General features: G+C 41.1%; 1 protein-coding gene and 1 pseudogene across 3 annotated transcripts in view; one reads left to right on the forward strand and one right to left on the reverse strand.

Moving 5' to 3' along the window:
• LOC149236601 (uncharacterized) overlaps positions 1-13,406 on the forward strand; it is a 79,536-nt gene that overhangs the window by 27,099 nt on the left and 39,031 nt on the right. The window lies entirely within an intron of this gene.
• LOC149236602 (monocopper oxidase-like protein SKU5 pseudogene) overlaps positions 5,928-13,406 on the reverse strand; it is a 29,261-nt pseudogene continuing 21,782 nt past the window's right edge.

Here is a 13,406-nt window from a genome sequence, read left to right on the forward strand (position 1 = left end):
TAATTTGGCAGCTCAAGGACAAATTTCCTCCTTTGGACAACCTTCCTCATCCAGAGAAGACCCTCTTTGCCCTTGGAAGAATTTAATTTGGTTAAGGAAAAATATATTTTTAATGTGAAAACCCACATGTGCACAAAAGTACAGGTCGACTTTAAAGATAGATTGGGTCTCCAAGGAAGCATATAAATACAAGACAAGTCAACCTTATTTGGCATCACATCAACTCATTCATTCTTCACTCTCTCCTCTTGTCATTGGTTTGTACATCTAAAATTGCAGGGCTCTCTCTCACACGTGCAAAGGAAAGGAAGGACAATCTAAAATCTGCGTTGACTTTTTTCTGCTGGGACAGTTTGACCATCCGTTAACCTCCTTTGACTTGGCTTTTTGACTTGGTTTGACTTGCATAATTCTGATTTTGGAAGGCCAAATTCTTTGGCACAAAGATCGAGGTGTTCTGGGTAGTTTGACTACAGTTGACTGCAGACTTTTGACTGCAGGAAATCAGAATTTGACTGTGGACTGTCTCTGTCCTTTGAAATTTGTGGGTTATTTTCTTGTCTATTTGCTGGAGCTTAGTTTATTTGATGGAACCCGAATTCATTTGCTTCTAGAGTGAATTTTTTTATGCAGAATAAGAGACCCTAGCCAGTTTAATAATTATCAAGGCGAGTTATTGCCTTGCAGATCGAAGATCACAATTTAGCTGAGCTCAAAGTTGCCATTTGATTCACTTTTTTCTATTAAGACTGAATTATTGCCTTCATTAGAGGCCAAGTCTAGTTGTAAATTGCAAATGTGCCATAGTATATTCTCTGTAGTAGTAGATTGACATTGGTTTGTGGAAAGATCCGAGTGCACGTGGAAGATTATTGGTTCAAACTGTCACCGGTTCAAAAATGATGTCACCCTCAAGCAGGTTGACGAGATCTCATTTGTAGAGCGATTTGTTGTGCATGTCATTCATTATGGAAGGGCCAAGACATAATATGTACTAGTTCACATGTAGATGAGGCACAATGCGCATTTACCAGAGTTTTTTGTTTTTTTCTAGGCGTTAATTCTTTGGATCAAGTGTGAAGGGGATAATCGGATAAATCAAGGCAACGGGTCAATCTTGTAGCGGCAAATTCATGGAACGCAGACATGCTCTGTGAAATATTCATGAGGGCCAATATCTGAGCGTATTTGCCATCGTGACCCTCAATCCACAAAGGGTGAACTAACAATCCTTGTTAGTGGTCACAATTCTTATATGCTCATGGGACGGATCCATTGGATTCACAGGAGGCCACGTTGTTTCTTTACGAGGGTGGAATTTAATTATAGACCGAGCTGAATTATACTTTTAGGAGCGTATTTTTTCAGAAGGGTCTGTGCATAACTGTCAAGTACCTAGATCGACAGCAGAAACTCAGGGTCAAAATTATCAGTTGGTCATTGTGAAGAGAGTTGTTGTAGCGATCGGACCATATGATGAGGACGTGGTTAAGGACTGCAAGCCCAAACTTGTGCATTGAACACCTGTGCAATTAGATCAGAGATATAGTGTTGCTGAATGTATAGTTGGCTGAGAGATGTATATGTTGGTAGCGTGCTACAATGTTATGGTTGTCAGTCCAAATGTGTATGGATGTTGTAGATGGGAAGTGTAATGGCAATTGCTGACTAAGTGGAGTTGGGTTCGCGGTCTGGTTTTCATTGGAGGCTGATTCTTTGTCAAAATTCGTGCTCAGTCTAGATTGCCAGTTAAAAGGTTGAGCTATTATAGTGCTGAATTGAGTCATTTCTATAGTTATTTCTGAAGGATTACATTCACATTTTAGAAGTTGTGAACCAAAGAGCTATATGGCCATAGCAGAGGAGTCAAATTCTTACCACCGTGAAAGTGAAGTCATCTGAAGATTACATTGCTGGTTAATTACTGAAGTCTATAACTGCTAGAGCAGCACTGGGTTCTTATTACCCCCAAAGTTTATCTCTGAATTTATTTCTATCTGTCTGCAAGGTGTTTGACAGAATATTTCACCACCAAGTATCTGAAAAGCTTAAACTCTGAGGGGTAAACTACAATATTGGTAAACTACATAGTGGCATGGAAGTCAAGTTTATAGCTATACTGACATGTATCAATTATGTGTGAGGCCGAGTCTGTGTTAAAGGTATTGATGTTGTCATGTATATGTTAGTAAGAGCTTTGTACTAAGACTGCAAAAGAAATTAAAGTTTTATTAGGTTGAGGCCACATGAAATGCTCATATACATAAATCCCTATGTAACTGCTATATGTGTATGCTGCTGCCCCTTGTGAGCAGTTGCTGTTGAGTGTTATTAACTGCTGCTAGAATAGCGAGTCTATATGTGTCGTCATAAATAGGAGTATATTGTCAGTGAGGGTTTATCAGAGTGTGTGAGGGAAGATTTGACTTATTGAACATGAGAACTCATATTTATGCCTTGTACACCAGAAAATGTGAAGCATGATGCTGCTGTATACATTTGATGTAGGACTGAGCAAGCTGTGACATGCGTGTGTAATGCTTGAGGGGAAAAGTGATTGTGTCAGAATTTGTATTGCTACCATAAACTTTGTAAATTTGTGGGGGTCAGGAGTTATAAAGTGTCATCAATCCTAGCCCATTATTTGTCAATTATGTCACTATGGATGATTGGGAGAAGGCCTTAGAAGGCTACACAAACATCAAAAATACCCTAGAAGATCTTGCAAGAAGATTGAATCAACGCAATGCTTCTTTGGGCCAAAGAGCAAAAACATACACCAAACCCTTTTCAAAGGGGGTACATGCTATCGTATAGCTGAAACAGATAAGGGACTTGCAGAAAGAATTTGAGGCAGGCAATTGGCTTTATGCACTTGGATCAGACTTAAAGAATATGAACGTGACTGAAAAAGCCCTCCTTAATCTGGAGAAATTAGACTCACAACTTTCTAAGATGAGGCGATCAAATTTGAGGATTCTAAATTGGGCTCTAAAGCCAACAATGCTTGCTTTGATACAACGGAGATTCATGGAGCATCCTTGTGAGAGGGTGAGACTTATAGTTTCCTCTTGTCTTAGCGAGGTCATGAGGATAACTTCACCTATACCTCCCTACAATGATGATATTATGAGGAAAGCTTTCCAGCTGATAGTAAAAAGCTTCCAAGACTTGGATAACATCTTGGATCCCACCTTGGGAAGAAAGCTCAAGATCTTAGAAATCATGGCCGAAGTTAGATCATATGATGCCATGCTTGATCTAGAATGCAATGACTTGATTCTTCAAATGTTCCAATGTTTCTTCAGCATTAAGGAACATCATCCTGACACGGTCAAAACAAACATGCAGTCTATTTTGTCTTCAGTTATGGGAGATCATGATGCCATTTGTAAGAAGCTGCAATCCAAGTTATTGGCAATTTGGAGGAAGGAACAAGTTGTCTCACTTGTTGCCTATGAACTAGCCGAAGAGTTGGTTGAGCAGAATCAGAAACTATTCAGAATGCAACTGACCAAGGAGGAGCTGATGAGGATGCAAATTGGTGAGGGGACAAGGGCACTAAGGTGCAAGCAAGCAGTAAGAATGAATTGAGAAGGAAGAATCTTTGCTTAAACTACAAGGGGCCTTGGGAGCCAAATCACTCTTGCTCGAGTAAATTGGAGGAGATGACAAAAGAGGAACAAGAGGAGATTCCTTTTGATGATTTTGATAAGGGTAAAATGAGCTCAGAGTATGAGCAATCATGTGGAGACGTTGACGGCAGTCCAACTAAGCATCCATGTTTGGAGGTTGAAGATGGTGAGCAGTAGATCATTCCCATGTATAAGGAAGGTCAAGGAGAATACATTCAGGGAGATGAGCTACTAGTAATCTAGCGTGAAGAGCACATAGAGGAGCATGAGTCAAATAAGGAGGATGATATATACAATATTCATGATGAGCCATCTTTGGAGAGCTAGTTAAAGGCTCAAGTTGGAGACATGGTGGAGGTGGTTGAGTATCTATTTGTGGCCACCCATTGATGAAGTGCAAATAGATACAAAGGTAGCCAACAAGGTTGTAGTACATTCAGACAGTAGCTGCCACAAGAAGATTGAGCATTTCAGGACTGATCTTATGGCATTGAAGCAAAAGATCCAGACAGTATGAGGCACCATCTTGCAACAAAACAATAAAATTGAGGAGCTTAGAGTGGTGTGTGTCGAGTCAACGACCAAGTTGTCTAGCATTGAGGGACGACTGAGGGTCCTAGCAAGGCAACAAGAGGAGTATGCTTCAAGGATATAGAGAAACACTCTCCAGGAGTACATAAACAGGGCTTGTGATACTGTTTGTCCACTTGTATCCAATTGAGAAAGAGGTGCAAGGTTTCTTGGATGGATTTTATTGCTTGACTAGGCGGAGCGACATGAGTTGAGCATGGAGCAGCTTTGGTATAGTGGATTTGTTCCATGTATAGGCATTCATGCATTCAATTCTTCCCACGGGATGGATTGTTGGGAGATTATGATTTGGTACTCTATTGATGGGATGATTATGAGGATATTCTTAGTTGGGGGCATAAAACAACATGAGCCCTTAGGCATGGAGAGTGATGGAGGGCCAAGATGGTATCGTAACCCACAGGTCTTAGGGCCTAGGTGGCATTGGGATCCAGGCTAATCTATTGCTGGCAAGATTGGATGGAGGTTTGTTTTGGATCTAGGTGTTAATGGATTTGTTTATACTTTGGTGGTATGGAGGCATGGTATAATCTAGTGGTTCGTATGGGATCCTGGTACCATTGTGTAGATGCCTCTCTGTAGACAAATATGGATTGCTTGAGGGCAAGTGATCTTGGGGTTGGAGGACTTGCAATGTCCCCATATCCAGTTTCCTTTATAGTATAGCTAGGATGGATTTCCAGGGTACGTGATGGCTAGGTCATAGGAGCAAAATTATGTCATCAGAGGTTCTAGAGGGTTTTGAGGAATTTTATGGGGTCCGACGGTGTTCGCTTGGCATATTCCATCATCAGGGTCAGTTCCGCACAACTTACTTTTGGTTTCGTTGCATTAGAATAATTCCCATAAAACGAGGTTATTATTGAGCCTAATTAATTAATTACACTTAAGGTGGCATTCCAGGAGGAATATCTGATGGAACACCTTAGTGTAATTGCTTGTTGGAACCGAAACGAGAAGATCTACAAGATGGGATGATAGGAAGTGACTTCTAGTGGCCAGAGAAAGTATGCTGGGCGATTTACCATTTTCCCGAATTAAATGTGACTTTAATTAGTCAATTAAATAAAAGAAGGGGAAATGATTAATTGAAGGAAAAAGGCCAAAAGTGGTTTAAGTAAAACAAAATAAAATTACAAGTCACTTAGATGAAGTCAAGGAGGAACTTCTAGAATAATACCAAAATAATCAAAATAAAATACTTCTAGATGATTGGAGATCTATTTATAAAGCCTTTAAAAGGAGGAGGATGAGATCATTTGGGACATCTTGGATCTGTTGTACTTTGCGATTGGTGAGGTTTAGAGAACTAGGTTCTTAGCTTCAGTTGTCCCAGGACGAAAACCCTTGGGTGATTTGGTGAGAGTGGATGCAAACCTACCTCATCCCTTGGTGAATTCATCCATAATTCGTCCATGCACTTATTGATTTCCAATTATATTTTGGAGGCCCGATTCAGTGTTGTAGTCGATCTTCTGGATGCCATCATCTCAACCATTTCCAGTGTTTGTATCAACATGTAATCTTTGATTCCATAATAATAAAATAAGCTTGAGAATTTACTGCATGTGTTTATTTGGCTATCCTGAGTTGAAGTTCTTATATATTTTGCCGCTTATTTCTTGTTGCAATTGTGTAGTTCAATTAAGAAATTTATGGCTTCATTAATTAGTAGCGAAATCCCAAGAAATGTGTCAAAATTCATAACTGGGATATTAGAAAAGCTTCATCCCTTCTATTGTAAGTTCCTTCATTGTCCTTGGTCCAATCTCCATAGTCCATCCCGACAACAAAAAAAGTATAGCTACCCATGTGATAACTTTGTGTAGTTGCATCGTTATTTTGTAGAATGATTTTCGTGAATCCTCTATAGGTGCCATTACTTATTGACGTATCAACCTTTGGTGGCCTGTTCATTAGTCTGTCTGGGAAATTAATCTTGACGACTCTAGTTAGATTAAAATAATCAGCAAGCTTGAGTGGAGTTGCAGGAGCTTCGTAAGAGTTCCCATTCAAAGTGCAACGTTGTTTCCCATTGATCAATTCTGGTGGCTTGTTTTTTACAAAGGCCTAAGTGACATTGATCTGTCCATATTTAAAAGACCCTTGTGGGTTAGGCCTAAGATCCCCGACAGATACATTCCACCTAATAGATCTTGCTTGGTTCATAGAGAAGTATTTGTCATAAAAATCTTCTGTACTAGTTGGAAGATACCCTTTGGTCTTACCTTTAGAATCGGAATAATGCAGTATCACCACACCCATGACATTGAACCAAGTAGTTGCACTTGCCACCATGTTACAATCACTGCTTCCACTTGGGTCCATCGTTACCAGGAACGAGTAAAACTGACTAGCATGAATATCCAAGTTCGTGTAATTTTGCTGTGATGTATAGGATCCTTCTGTTTCTGCAAACAATAAATTATGATTCTGAATTCTGAAGTTTAGAGAAGTTGAAATCCCAACATTGTGAACCCTCATATAATACGTTTTCCCAAGTTGAACATTGGAATATCTCGTAACCAATACCAGCAGAGATCGACTTATTGTAACATTAGGGCCCTCTCCATTAAAAGAAACTCCATCAGGCATTTCAAGGTCCCTGTCAACATCAAGGATTGCTCGCAAATCTTTGTGACTCCTTGTATACCAGTCATCAATAAAGATTGTGAAATCTCCCTCAGAAGTTCCATGGGTACACAAATCACTAGGCGATGGTTAACTCCTCTGAACCCTCCTGCTGCCCTCTGAATGTAAAAGAAACTATCAACCCGATCTCTGGCCTGAAAACTATAGGTCCAGTTCCATTCTACAGGAATAGGACAATTGGTCCCAGATACACCATCTTGCCAAGGATTTCTTCGATTCTGCAAACCATTCCATGTGATCAGAAGTGGCTCATCCAAATTGTTCATAACATTTATTGCAAAATTCCAAGTGGTTGGCAGGTTGACCCAGAGTCCAAGAAACTGCTCATTAATCGTAATCACACTTGTTAGAAGATTGTTGTACCTTCCATTGTTGTATTACTGTTTAACACACCTATTTACACGCTTTTCAAGATTTCTGTTAGAGTCAATATGTCCTAGAATTTCTCTCTTAATAGGACTACCTTCAATGGACCATCCTCCTAATCTCTGTTCCATAAGATCTACAAGAAAACCTGCTTTTGCATTTTTATCTCTTCTATGGCCATTCACATCAGTCTCCAACCCACTTCCACAAAGATCATACTCCAGATTCAAAATCGAACATTCCTTATATTGAATAAAGTACTCCAAACAATGCACATCTATAACCTCAGCTGGTATGTCATGCGCGGTCCTAAAGAACCTCTCCTTCAGTGTAGATTTAGGGACCAAATATATCTGGTCTTTATAGAAAATGACCTCATCTTCTACCCTCTATCTGTCATCTTGGATGAGACTGTCCATTAATTTGCAGGTAAACTTCTTTTTGGAGTATTCTACTAGGAGGTGGGCTCTCCAATCTTTGGTCATTTTCGTGAGTGTGCATATGTCAATGTCAACGTTCTTCTTGCATTTTGTACCCAACTCATAAGCTTGTATGTTGCTACTTGATTCCCCATGAAAATCCTTTTTGAGCATTATTTTGTCCATCTTCACAAAATGTAATTCCAGAATTATATTTCATGTCTTTCTTCCCCTTTAGACAAAGCCTCAAGTTATTGTTGCAACCTCTCAGAGATATCGTTTGGCAAAAATGTTTCACCTTGCATGTAAATGGGCCTCTCTAAAATATTAATGTGCATACTGCCTGACTGATTGAATTTTCACTTATGGTTTGGTGGAATTCAATGTTCCGTTCATATTCTTGCTTTTTTAGAGCCTTCAACGCTTCAAAGAATCTGCATCATTCCATTGATCTTGCAATTGCCTCAAATCAAAGTTCAAGCCACCAAATTATTTCTCAATGGCTTGCACATTCTTTTCTGCTTTAAAAGCCTGCTTTTTTAGGGAATCCAATTCCTGATCCATAAGCTTACTAAGTTCTTGAATTTTATCAATGTGGTTAAATGTCTCTTGAAGCTTAGAATGAGATCCTGTAGCTACACATAGTTGTGAAAATTTCAAAACTGAAACCGTATTCCAGCAACTAGAAATTATTCTTCCGATTGTTAATTAATTTAACAATTTATTTGCTACGAAAAACACTGAATAAATCACACTGCAACCTTCACAAATAAAACTGCGGAAACAATAGCGCTGGAAACTAAGAAAATACTAGCGCACACATAAAAATGACATCGTTATTTTTGGAAAATGTCCCCGGAAAAACCCAACTTGGAAAAAACAGTGCAACAACTGAGGGTTTTATTATTAAGCAACAGTGAAATATGAGTACAATCCATGGATGCCCAACTAACAATCCAAACAACAATTAATTCTGTCCAAAATTACCTAAGGGAATTTCCCTTCCTCCACAAGCAACCCCAACACAACTTTCCTTCAGAAAACTCATCTTGTTGGACCCTCTACGTCAGCTTCTGCGCAATTCTTGCGCAGACCCTTGGACATCTAAGCCTGAAAATGCCTCTGATAAAGTTGTTTTTCCTGTCTCTGCTGAGGAAACTAATTCTCCGGCCTTCTGGAAGACTTTCCCGGCCTCTGGACGCTGAATCAATTTTTCCTCCAGCCAAATCGAGTTGCTCTTTGGAAGTAATTGCGCAGTCCTCTGTGTTGCCTCACTGGGAATAACTCAACCCCTTGCTACTGCCTCTCCGGATCTGGAAAAATTCCTACGAATCATTGTCTCTGCCCTTCACTGACTTTGCTTCGATTTCTGGCTCTCCGTCAACTACCGCTGCTCTCTGGAAATCGATCTGCAAAAGAAATCGAACTGCTAAAGTGTCTTCTCCAAGTGCCCATCAACTTCTTCGTATAATCCTCTGTTGGGACTCCAATGACCAAGATTAAATCTTAATCAAGGGCTAGGATCATCTTGCAATCGATCATTGTGAGTTTCTATACCATTCTCACCTTGATTTAATTAATTCTGATTAATTAACCATATTCCCTAAGTTTAGACTTATGAAATATTTAAAAATTAGTTAATAATCTAATTAAACCATCTCTAAGTGGAATTTCTAGAAACGATTTCTGGGTTTTGATCTCATGTATTCTAACCTCTCCACCAAATTTCGTGGCTAGAACACATCCGATCCTACAAAAACTGGCACTCCCTCTTAGCGAGGACTGTGTTCTAGTGCTGCACACCCTGCCACAACACTCCGTCTTTGTATCATCTCTTGTCACGCTGCTGATGTCTAGCCATTGTGACCTCCTGCCACTGCCCACCAACCACTGCGCAACTTTGATGTTGCATCTGTGCTGTTGCTGACCCCGCTATACTGCTGCCAACATTGTATCTGCACTGCAACTCCCTCTTATCTATTGTTGCCGCAATTACAACAACTGCAACTGAGAAGCATCCGAAATATTGAATCAATTGTGTTCAGTATGATACATCTGTCTCCCGAGTCTCTGACTGCTACTAGCCTTTGCATCATCATTGAAGAATCTGCACTGCTACTTACTCTGCAATGTGCTCTCCAGCATCTGACTGCAACTAGTTTGCAACTGTCACTCTGGAATTTCACTGCATCTCCTGACAATGATCCATCCTACTACTGAATACTGTGGGCTTTTGTAACTAGGTAATGATCCATCCTGCTACTAAACATTGTGGACCCTCGTAGCCAGGTAATAATCCATCTTGCTACTGAACTCTGTGGGCCCCCGTAGCCAGGTAATGATCCATGAGGTGGACTCCTCAGTGGACCTTGCCCAAATTTGTAGCTTTCTGGGGCTACAACTCCAAGTCTCTCCACTTCACTCCTGGAGGTATGGCTGCCAACATTGCGAAGTCTTCCTCCAACCTGGAGGACAACTTGTTGATCTCAACTGACGCTGCCTGCTGGTCTTGCTTCTCTTGCTTGTCCTTCTTCCTGAGCGGAGACTGCGTGCTGTAGTGACCGAGCTCACCACATCTGAAGCACTTGAGCTTTGATAGGTCCTTCTTCTTTCTTTGCTCCCCTTGCCCTTGACTGGGACCCTTAGATGCAAGGGCCACATTCTCCTCCTCCTTCACACTCTTCGATATGCTGCCACTACTGCCACCACCTTATCTATGTAGGCTTTTAGGCCATATTCATCTAGAAGGAAGGATATCCTAGCCTTCTAGATGACATAGTTGGAAGCTCCATCCAACCTATCCTGATCTCTAAGCCCGATTGTGGCCATCTCGAAAACTATCGAAAACCACCTCTTTCCTTTGCTTGGCTGCTGCTCTGCTACTCACACTCCCTTCTGGAATGCGTGGATATGCTATCTGCTACTGCCCATCTGCCCGGAAAAATCAAACTTTTGAGACTCGAAGTTCCTTGAGGGAATTTTCCCTCTGCTGTGTGTGCTTTTCTCTTCTACCTTGCTGTGTGTGCTCTTCTCTTCTACCCGACGCTGGTTTTGTTGCTGCAAAACCCTCTGCGTCCAACCAAGGAATCTGCTCCCCGAAAATCTGAGCTGCAATTGCTCCCTCAAATTGCCGGAATCACTAACCCAGGCATTTCGACTTTTCTGCAACCCTGCAACTGAAAATCGAATTTCCGCCCCAACAATTTGGCCTGCATGTTTGGGTACTGCGCTGCCTCTGAGAATTTCGGCCTATGACTCCCATTGAATAGCGAAATTCTCGCCTTCGCTTCTTAGCTTCCCGACTGATCACTTACGCTCTGATACCATGTTGTTAATTTTAGGATAACAATGGTATGTTCTATGCTTAGAGCAATTTTACTTCAATTTTCTTTATTAGCCCAATATCATATTTTGTATAGCAATCACATCAACATGATACTAAAATGCAGATAGAACATAAACAATAACAATAGAAGACAAGCCAACACAAGAGGACACAAGATATGGCACCTGCCAGGGACAAATCCCAATGTGGGGAAACCCTTGATTAATTCTTCTTATAATTCTTCAAAAGTTCAGCAGAGAGAAAGTACAATTTACAATATTCACTTGCCTAAACTGACTAGTCAAAACAACAGAAACAGAAAGCCATAAACAGAAAGTCAACGCTGGTCAACAGGGATGAAATTGTACCAGGACACAAGATATGGCACTTTCCAGGGACAAACCCCAATGTGGGGAAACCCTTGATCAATTCTTCTTTTAATTCTTCAAAACTTCAGTAGAGAGAGAGTACAATTTACAATATTCACTTGCCTAAACTGATTAGTCAAAACAACAGAAACAAAAAGCCCTAACTAGAAAGTCAACTCTGGCCGACAAGGTTGAAATTGAACTCCAAAACAAATCGGTCAACCTTGGTCAACTCGGTCTCCAACAACAAGATAATGCAGCCCAAAACAGTCCGAAAATAACTAGTCAAATATGGTCAACAAAAGTCAACACAACAACCTGAATTAGGGCAGTCAACGCTGGTGAACACAGGGGTCAAACTACCTCGGTTTTTGTGCCTAGAACAACGATTTGCCCAAACAAAAGTCTCCCTCACAAAACCGAAGTCAAATAGGGTCAACGCTCGTCAAAGTTAGCCTCCTGAAATTTCGGTCAAATCTGGTCAACGCAACAGCTAGAAAAGACAATCTTCCTTTCGCACGTGTGGAGAGAGAGAGGCCCAAAAATATGTACCCAATCAAGATGAGAGAGAGAAAGATGAATGAGATGAGATGCCAAAATGAGGAGGAGGCACCTTGTATTTATATGCAACGTTGAACGCTGGAGGAGGCTAATTTGATGGCTGGCCGACTAACCTTGACAATTTGTCCATAATCAAAATAAATTTATAACTTCATTTGTAGGGATGATATTTAGATCAATCCTACACCTCTCGGAAAGAGGAATCCAAGAAAAATATCAGCTGCCTCATAAGAGTTGTCCAAAGTGATGTTTGGCCCTAGTTTCCAAATTTAACACTCCCTCTCAACTAGGGAGAACATCACCTGCCAAACTGTCTGACAATCTGTACCATCCCTGTCACTGCACTGCTCTGCTGAACCATGAAGAAAGAAGAAATGATCGAGAATGTATCATACCATTCTCCACTGACCCGAAGTCAGTCTCCAACAACAAAGAGTGTGTCATACCACTCTTAACTGACCCGTAGTCAGTTTCCATTGATCCCAGATCAATATCAACATCCTAGCATAGGGAGTATGGTAATACACGATGCGTCCATCGATAGTACACGATGCATCCATCGATAGTACTATGGTCCCTATCCTCATTTCCCTGCTCATTGGCCAGATGAGAGGTACTTCCCATGAGTCTCGCACTGCATAGGTAGGATGTGCCAGCAGGAGAAGGTGAACCATTCATCCTGTTCATATGCCATAGGGGAGGGTGAATCACTCAGCCTATGCATATGCCACCATAGGGTATCACAGGGGAAGGTGAACCATTCACCCTGTACACAGCACACCACTAGGGGAGGGTGAGTCACCCTATGGCTGCTCATTGCTCCAAGAAGTACCCCAAGCCCCCAGAGCTCACTATCCATCTCATACAGGACCCTCATAAGAGGATCTCTCCACGACTCCAAGTCGTTCACGGAAGGTTAAGAATTTGACCTTCCCGAGGGGCTTCGTAAGAATATCGGCGACATGCTCATCGATCCCAATATGATGGAGCCTTATTGATCTCCGCTGTACAATATCTCGGATAAAGTGGGTACTTGATATCAATATGCTTGGAACGATCATGAAACACAGGATTCTTAGAAATACTAATCCCACTTTTGTTGTCACAAAAGATCACGGTGGTATCCAACACATGTTCAAACAACTCACTAAAGAGCTTCCTCAACCAGACAACTTCACAAGGGGCCACAGTAGCAACAATGTATTCAGCCTCAACAGTGCTTAAAGCAACCGACTTCTGCTTCCTGCTCATCCATGATATTGAAGCAAAACCTAGAGAGAAGCAACATCCTGATGTGCTTTTGTGATCCACCACACTGCCAGCCCAGTCTACATTAGAGTAACCATGGAGCCTCACATTCCCGACAGTGTATCTCAGTCCATAAGTGATTGTGCCCCAGAGATATTTCAAGAGATTCTTGTCAGCAATCTAATGTATATGATGAGGCTCGACCATAAACTGACTCAATGTGTTCACTGCAAAACATATG

The sequence above is a fragment of the Pinus tabuliformis genome, chromosome 8 (genome assembly GCF_031772625.1).
Source record: "Pinus tabuliformis cultivar Carrire ecotype Pingquan chromosome 8, CPIR1, whole genome shotgun sequence".
NCBI classification, from domain to species: domain Eukaryota; kingdom Viridiplantae; phylum Streptophyta; class Pinopsida; order Pinales; family Pinaceae; genus Pinus; species Pinus tabuliformis.